The sequence below is a fragment of the Budorcas taxicolor genome, chromosome 14, assembly GCF_023091745.1.
Source record: "Budorcas taxicolor isolate Tak-1 chromosome 14, Takin1.1, whole genome shotgun sequence".
NCBI lineage: Eukaryota > Metazoa > Chordata > Mammalia > Artiodactyla > Bovidae > Budorcas > Budorcas taxicolor.
This window is the reverse complement of record NC_068923.1, coordinates 79,601,588-79,611,404: the sequence shown is the minus strand read 5'-3', so window position 1 is coordinate 79,611,404 and position 9,817 is coordinate 79,601,588.

Below are 9,817 nucleotides of genomic sequence, written 5' to 3'. Positions count from 1 at the left end.
TGCTAGGGGTTCCACAGTACACAAGTCAGCCGCCACGGTGCTTATGTTCTAATAAGAGATACCAGCAAATCAATTTTATGGTATTTTTGCCTTTAAAGACTCCTAAGAACAATCCCAGATCTTATCCTGTGTTATGGACTGAATTGTGTCCCCTCTGAAATTCCTACAGTGGAACCCTAACCCCCAGTATGACTGCATTTGGAGACACTGCCTTTAAGGAGGTAACTGGGGTTAAGTGAGGCTATAAGGGTGGGGTCTTGATCAGACAGGACTAAGGTCCTTATAAGAAGAAGAAGAAGGAATTCCCTGGCGCAACAGTGTTTAGGCCTCAACGTTTTCATGGCTGGGAGCCCCGGGTTTGATCTCTGGTTGGGGAACTAAGATCCTGCAAGCTCCGCAGTACGGCCAAAAAAGAAACAAACAAACAAAACAAAGAGGAAGAGAGAGCAGAGATACCTCTCTCCCCACACACACAGTCAAAAGGCCACACGAAGGCATAGCAAGAAGGCAGCTGTCTGCAGCCAAGGAGAGAGGCCTCCACAGAAACAGCCTTGAGGGCACTTTAATCTAGCACTTTCAGTCACAAGATCTATGAGAAAATAAATTTCTGTTGTTTAGGCCATCCAGCTTCTGGTCCTCTGTTACAAGGCAGCCCAAGCTGACTAAGTCATTACTCGCATTCTCACCAAACAGGCCCTGTTCTCTACCTACCAGGCCTCAGCGTCAGGGAAGTAAAATTCTCTACATGCACTCACAAAATAACTCATCAGGAGTAAGAGTCACAGCACAGACAGAACTTGCACCATACCCTGAGCAAAAACAAAACAACAAACAAACAAAAACTCACTGAGTCCAAGTGATGCGTCAAACTTAGGATTTATTAGATATAGCTTACTAACTGCCAAGTTTACCTTTCCAGTTACTGTATCAATTCTTTGGTCAGTTTTTGAGTATCTGAGGTGGCTGCTAAGTCACTTCAGACGGCAGCCCACCAGGCTCCCCCGTCCCTGGGATTTTCCAGGCAAGAACAGTATAATATCAATTCTTTGGTCAGTTTTTTAGTATCTGAGGCTACTAATTTACGTAAAGATTTTGGTCTTTGCCAGAACGGACACCTGTGTCTTTCCTTTCTGCTCAGCCACCAAAATAGCTACTCATTTTTACAAACATTAGGTCTTAAATGAGGTTTGAGGAATTTTTTTTTCTCTCATCCAGCAGAGGTGACTCACCACATTTTAAAGAAGTTTTTCCTTTTAGTAATAAAGTTTTCACAAGTTCAAAAATACCTCTGAAAACTTAACAGAAAACTTCGAAGCTACTGGTTGTGACATGAATCAGCATATCTTAAAGTTTAGTGGTGGCATTATTCAGCAAAATAGGCCTAAATGAAACAGAATACTTAAGTAAATATTATAACTCTTAGGAAGCATTTCAGGGAGGCATTTTAAATTTATACTAAACTTTATATATATATACATGAAAATGATTATCCTCTTGTGAGAAATTTTTCTCTTGGTCAATAGTAAGTTTTTTCCAATTTTTGAAAGATGAATAAAACCTTTTAGGAAGAAGGAAGGAAAGAATATTTCAGAAGACAGAAGTTGGGCTCTCTAGGCAGATTCCTGCTATAACCTTGCCATGGGTGAAGCCCAAATGTGTACCACACAAAATAGCTCCCACTGCTTCAGATTTGGGCTTCCCAGGTGGCACACAGGTAAAGAATCCACCTGCCAAAGCAGGAGACGCAGGTTTGACCCCTGGGTCAGGAAGATCCCCCTGGAGGAGGAAATGGCAACCCACTCCAGTATGCTTGCCTGGAGAATCCCATGGACAGAGAGGCCTGGCAGGCTACAGTCTATGGGGTCACAAAGAGTCAGACATGACTGAGCGCGCACAGATGCTTTGGGTTTACCTGGCACAGAGACAATTAAGACTCTTGTATGCTTCACAGTTTACGTCTCCCTTGTATCATTAGTCACCGTTCAGATTCAAATGTACCCGAAACTCAGTGACTTCTCTGGGTACAGAGGCATGATGTGCCGTTCTGGTTTGGGTTTTGAGGCTGTTTATATGACGTGCTACACACTCACCCTGAAGGTAAAGTTTCAAAAAAGCAAGCAAAACAAAACCTTTATCTTATTCTGATTTAAAGGATAGGATATATTCACATGGGCCTCCCTGGTGGTTCAGATGATAAAGAATCCACCTGCGGTGTGGGAAATCTGGGTCTGATCCCTGGGTTGGGAAGATCCCCTGGAGGAGGGCATGGCAACCCAGTCCAGTATTCTTGCCTGAAGAATCCCCATGGACAGAGGAGCCTGGCAGGTGACAGTCCGTGGGGTCACAAAGAGTCAGACATAACTGAGTGACTAAGCACATATATTCACAGGAAATATTCAAATAATTTAGAAGAGTATAAAGAAAAATGCTTTTTTAAAAACCTCCAAAAAAATCCTACTGCTGTACACTGCTGTACAGATTTGAGGGACTGTCTTTCCAGATGCTTCTCAATCCATGTATATACACACACATATTCTAAAATTGTAATGGTCTGATACCCATGTTATTCTGTAAGCTGATGTTTTCACTTAAGAGGTAGGCTTTTCATGTCAGTGAATAATTGATACACATAGATATGTCATATTCTTTAGTGGCTGCATAATATTCCTATCCTTATATATGTCACAATGCATTCAAACAATCGCTTCCTTTGGTTGCTTCCAATATTTTTAGATTGTAAACTACAATGTAATGACTGTGTGATTCCACTTTTGTGTATTGGTCTGATTATTTCTTGTGGACAATTTCTTAGCAATGGACTCTGCTGAATCAAAAAATCATTTGCCTTTTGAGATTTGGATTTTTAAAATGAGTATGTTGCCAAACTGCCTTCAGAAAACTGTGCACCTCTTTTCTCTCATCAACATTGTACGAGAATGTCTGTTCCCCCATAGCCCTGCAAACACTGACTTTTGCCCATCTTTTCCAACTTTGACACTATGGTAGATACATCAGTTCTACTGCTGTGTAACAAATTAGCAAAAACTTAGCAACTTAAAACCCGTGCACTAGCTCACATTTTTCAGATCCTCTAACGTCTCTTCAAGGCTGCAACCAAGGCATGAGCCAGGACTGAGGTCTCATCTGAAGGGTCACTTGAGGAAAGACTTGCTTACAAGCTCACTTCCGTGGTTGTTGGCAGGAGTCAGGTCCTTTCTGGTTGTTGGACTGAGGGCCACAGTTTGCAACTGGCTGCTGCCCTCAGTTCCTTGCCACTTGTGCTTCTTCAACATGGCAACCTGCTTCATCAGAGTCATGAAGGGAGAAGGGCAGCTTGCCAGATGGAAATCAGAATCTTTTGTAACTGAATCACAGAAATGACATTCTCTCAATGTTAAGGTAGCTTATTGGTTTTCAGAAGGAAATTACTTAAGGGGATGAGATTACACAAAGTCATAAATACCAGAAGGCAGAGATCACTGGGGACATCTTGAAAAATGCCAACCACAGTCCACCCTCTGGTCCCCAGTGACTCACATCACTTCTACATGCAAAACACATTCATCCTCTTTTAAGGCCCTCAGTATATCCATCCCATTAGAGCATCTGCTCAGATCCAGGATTTCAGCATCTAAATCAGGTCCAGGTACAGATGAAGCTCCTTAGGTGTAGTTTTGTTCATGATATCTCCTGCAGCACAGTCTCTTTCAATTTGAGGGAACTGTGAAACTAAACACAAGTTTTCTTCTCCTTAGACATCCACCATGCAATGGTACTACAGCAAAGGAAAATAGCTACAGACATTCCCATTCAAACTGGGGGGAAATTAGAGGTACCAAGCCATCAGTTGTCCACAGCAATCCTGAAACACAGCTCAGAAAATCTGGAAGTTCCTGGACTAGTTTTCAAGTCTAGAATAATTCTCCGTGAGTCTAACTCCACCCTCTGGACTCTTGATTATACGCTCTGGGTCTCCATTTCTTTCTCAAGAAAAGTAGTGCAGTTTGCAACTGAGTAATTTTCTCAGCCTGCCTCTTGCCAGTAAAGTTTTGGAAGTTCCATACCTTCTTCACTACTCTCTTTGTCCCTTTCAGTCCAAAATGGCAGTTTGTGGTATATTATGTTCTCAAAAACTTTTTGAGCCTTCTGCAAATGTCACATGAATAAGTGTGAAATAATTTCAATGAGTACTATGAAATTTCATGGGGCCATAAATATACACAACATGAGGAGTGACCTGGTCAATGCTGGGCACAGCACCTAGGAGAAAATGATGTTTCACTTGAGACAGGAAGAATAAGTGGAAATTAACTAGGAAAAGCAACAAATGAATTTCATACACGGTGCAAAGGGTTTGTAAAAGCAGAAAGCATCAGTGATTAAGAAATGAGTGTGAACAGAGCAAGGAAACTAAGGGGTATCCCCAGCTCTCATCTCTCCCCTGGAGTCCACATCCATGTGTACCTGCCTATTTGATAACTTATCTGGATAATTTGTACTCTCAAAATCAATGTGTATAAAACAAAGCTACTAATCTCGAGTTGTCAAACTTAGCTCTTTTCCAATATTCCCCATTTCAATGAATGGCACCAATTGGAAGTGAGAAACCTAAGAGTCATTGTTAAGAATTCCTTCTTCTTCAAATCCCTCCACAAAATCTTAAGGACTCCATCACTAGTTATAGAATAGTACTCACCACAATCCAAGCATCCCATGCTCTCTCATGTCCCAAAGCCTTCCCTTTTGCTGGTCCTCATGCTTGGAAACTCCTCTCCACTCTCTTCCTTCTCTTCGTAGCAACATCCCACTCATCCTCCTAGACTGAACCTAAATATATAGTATTTGAAAGTGTTCCACTGCTTCAAATGCAGAAATAACCTTTCCCTTGTTGGTGATATCACTTTGTAAATCCTCAGCAAACTGTTACAGACTGAGTTCTCCGTGAAGTAGACTTTTAGATGAACATATAAGGAAGCGCTCTTGGAACGAATACCAGGGGAAGGAAAAGAAGGAAATGGGACTGAGTAGGGCGAGAACTAGGCTGAGATACAGTACCAGCAATCCTCAGCCAAGCTCGAGGAGTACTGTGGGGCTGGAATGGTCTTTCAAAACTGACCCAGGGTGGGACAAGGCCAGGACTGTGCAGCCCCAGGCTGATGAGTCACTGGATGTAGGTTGTTCCTGAATGGGGACATGACCTTTGCTGAGGAAGTTTTCCTCAGTCATTTACCCAAAATCTGACACCTAAGAGATGGCCCCTGGTAATACTCCTGTTAGAGTAGGCAGGTGGCTAGGTAGGAGCAGAGAAATGAGGGCAGGGGCCAGCTGGCAAGAAACCTTGCTTAAATAAACTGTCACTTTACTTTCTTAACCTTTCTTCTTCATCTTTGACTTCTCAATGAAGAACCTCAAATTCACTGGCGACATTCCAAGAGTTGGGGGAAAATTCTTTCATTACCAAAGCAGGACCTGGGAGGTACATCACAGCATCCAGTACAATCTTCATGCTTAAATCAGTTTACTGTAGTGATACTCTCCTGCATTAAAGCCATTTAAGAAAGGGTCCATCGTCTTCACTAGGCTCTGAGATTTTTAAGGAGAAGGAAATGGCAACCCACTCCAGTATTCTTGCCTAGAGAATCCCAGGGATGAGGGAGCCTTGGTGGGCTGCCATCTATGGGGTCGCACAGAGTTGGACACAACTGAAGTGATTTAGCAGCAGCAGCAGCATGCATTCAAACCAAAGAGCTGGGATTCAATAAACGTCCAGTGAAGAAATGATTAACAGGGGCTTCCCTGGGGGCTCAGTGGTGAAGAGTCTCCCTGCCAATGGAGGAGACATGGGGTTCAATCCCTAGTACGGGAAGATCCCACACGCCATGGAGCAACTGAGCCCATGGGCCACAACTATTGAGGCTGTGCTCTAGAGCCTGGGAGCAGCAACTACTGAAGCCTGCAAGCCTAGAGCCTGTTCCCTGCAACAAGAGAAGCTACCACAAAGAGAAGCCTGCGCACGGCAACTGGAGAGTAGCCCTCCTTCCCCAAAACTAGGGAAATGCCTGAGCAGCAATGTAGACCTGGCACAGCCAAAAAAGAAAAGATTGAGTTAATGATCCAGGGAAACTGATTAACTAAAGCCACAGACATCTAACTGATGAAAGAGTGCCAGGTTCTTCCTTTGCACCAGTATTTTTCAATCAGTTTTTCATTATCACTCCTCTAACGGCCTTTTTGGATACTTTCCTATGAAGTTTTAATGTCACATATATATTGTGTATCTTTGCATGTAGTGTATTAGATCTGTACTTTGTACACTAAAAAACAATTTTTTAGCCCCCAACGTCAACACTGAGAAATCCCCTGTGGGAACAATATTGCTCCACTGAGAATGTATGATTTACACTAGTAAATATAACTTCAAAGAGGATCAGATTACTTAAGTCAGCTCATCTTACAATAAAGATGCCTCATTACAAAATGGCTGTGGCATTCTGAGCATGAAATCAGAGCAAAAGGGGTTAAAAGGCCTAAAGGGATACCCATAGACATGGTCCAGTATACCATTCCCCACCATAAGATATGGTAACCCCACAACCCTATAGCCACAGGAGCCGCCATTATTTTGCCTAGCTTCTGTGCAAACTATAGCTTTTGTCATTTTTGTCAGTTAAATTTAATTACAAAGTATCTCAGGTATACAAGAAGTAGAGATAAGGAGCACTCTTGTACCCATAACCTAATTTAAGAGATAAAAACACTATATATTCATGTGTAACCTACACGTGTGTATGTGTCCAACTCCTTGTGACCCCATGGGCTGTGGCCCACCAGGCTTGTCTATGGAATTTTCCAGACAAGAATACTGGAGTGGGTTGCCATTTCCTCCTCCAGGGGATCTTCTGGACCCAGGAATCAAACCTGAGTCTCTGGCATCTCCTGCATTGGCAAGTAGATTCTTTACCAACTGTGGGACCTGGGAAGCTTTACTGAAATGTGAAAGTTTGTCCCCATTCCAAAGTCACATGTTAGAGCCCTAACCCCAACATGACTGTTACTTGGAATAAGGTTTCTAGGGAAGCAATTAAGGTTAAATGAAGTCATAAGGGTGGGGCCCTAATCTGACAGGATTAGTATCTTTATAAAACATCAGAGTTCACTGGCTCTCTCTCCACCATGCAAGGACACAGCAAGGAAGTGGCCATCTGGAAGCCAGGAAGAAAACCGGTCCCCTGAGCTTGAGAAATCTTCATTGTCTAAGCTACCTAGTTTATGGAATTTTGTTTTGGCAGTCTGAGCAAACAAACACAAACACACTAATCCCAAGAATTAATCACTGGGTATACGGAAAAGAGAGGAGAAACCAAGGGGTCAAGAACAGTTAACACTAGGTTCTACTACAAATCCAGCCACTCTGATTCTGTGGTACAACCCTTAGCCCTCTGAAGCACCCTTCTTCCCTTCTGTGAAATGAGAGGCTTTAGGCAGTACTTCTTCAGGTCTCTTAAAACTTCCAAACTAAGCTCTTTCCAGTGATAAGACTCTGGAGATGTGCAGAAATGGCACCTTGCAGGGGAAAAGAAAAACAGGCCATCAGCCTTGGCCCTCGGGTGGCTGAAGAAGAAAATGTATTTGGTGTGTGCCACACCTTTGCATCCTTCATCGACACTTTTGCCCATGGCACCGATCTTTCAGGCAAGGAAACCATCTGCCGTGTAACTGGTTGGATTAAGGTGGAGACTGACTGAGATGAGCCCTCTCCATATGCTGCCAAGTTGGCTGCCTAGGATGTAGCCCAGAGATGCAAGGAGCTGGGCATCACTGCCCTCCACATCAAACTCTGGGCCACAGGAGGAAACAGGACCAGGACTCCTGGACCAGGAGCCCAGTCAGCGCTCAGAGCGCTTGCCCACTCAGGGATGAAGACTGGGCGGATTGAGAATATTACCCCCATCCCCTCCGACAGCACCCGCAGGAAGAGGGGTCTCCATGGCCACCATCTGTGAAAAGGACTCCTCAGATTGTTGTTTTGTTAATAAATTGCCTTGATGTAAAAACAAAACCAAAAAAAACTCTCAAACTAAAAGTGTTACGTGCTGTGGGCTATGGCTCAGGCAATGACAGTGCCAGGATTCTATCCTCACGAAGTTCTTATGGGTATTCACAAAGCTATTCAGTTACCAGCGTATTCATGACAGAATTGCATTTAATGGCAAAAAACAAAAACAGCAACAAAAAAACTTGTAAATAACCTATCTAACAATAAACTATGTTAAATAAACTATATAGTAGAGCCAGATCACAGAATAAGTATTTATTGTGCAAACCTGTTTAAAAAAATTAACATCAAGTATATACCTCTGAGAAACCTTAAAATTATAGATTGGTAAAAACTTTGTTAAAAATACTATCAGTGAACATGGAGGACGCCACTCCTGTATGCAGCTGTTCCTTCCACGTAGGTCACTTTTCAAAAAACTGTAAACTGTTTTATTGAGGTATATCTGACATAAACTACAATATCTAAAGTACACATTTGGTAAGTTGTGACATACATAAACCCATAAAACCCATATGCCCATAAAACCAGAATAATAAAGATAACATATCCATCACTCCCCAAAGTCTCCTGGTGCCCCTTTGTAATCACTCCCTCCCACCACCCCGTGCTCTCACTCGCCTTCCCAAATCACCACTGATTTGCTGTCACTGTAGATCAGTTTGTACTTTCTAGTTTTATATAAATGAAATCATACATTACATACTCTTTTGGGCCTGGCTTCTTCCACTCGGTATATTTATGTTGAGATTCACCTATGCCGCTTCATGTATTTATTTCTGAGCGGTATTCCATTGTATGGGTCATTTTGACTCCCAATTAGCAGTCCTTATTTCCAACCCAGTTGCTTCAAGAAAAGAGGTTTCAGCAATGACATCTAACATTTCTTTTAACTTCACCATTTTCAAGGAATTAGGATATTCCAGGCCAGGCTTGATGATATCCCTTTTAGACAACGCTTGCTTTGCTTTGAATCTTTCAAAGCACTGATTCATTTAAATTTTACCTAAATTTCATTCTGCAGCAAGTTAACAAACCTAACATTGTGGGGCTACTAGTATGTTCCTGGTGAGTTTTATCAGCTGGGTTCTATCAAGTGACATGAATGCTGATGTCATTAAATATGTCACTAAAATGTCACTTTGCGTTTGTCATTAAATGCAAAACAGTAATTAGTGTATGAATCCATTCTTGTTCTTAAAATACTTTAAAAGACACAAAGCTATATGTGAAAAATTATTATCTGTATTACCATATACAGTAAACATTTTCAGGTCAAAGGAGAGTCACACACACAAAAAAAGGTGATAGGATTTTACATAATCAGTATTTGCCAGACTGCCACAGAACTGGAATATCCAGCTACTATTATTGTATAATAGCTTAATTCATAAGCCCTCACGTGTTCGCCTAGAATGGGCTTCTTAGGAAAGATATCCCTCATGTCTCTGGAACCAAAGCATAAATGTAAAATTGTAAACCTACTTTCATAAATATAAATGGAATTTGGAACCTTTTAGAGATAAAGTAGTTCCAATTACATCTTCCAAGTTTTTGGCCTTGTAATTTACACTATCTTTAACTACAGTCTTTAATTACAAGTCTGTATAAAGCTTGGCTAGAGTAACAATTTATTATTTACCAAGCTCCTTTTCACTCATTAATCACAATATGCGTTACAACACAGTTGCAAAGTAGGTCAAAATACTCCTAAATACATTTTTGGCATTCGGTACTTATTAATATTACTCCCCTTTCTAT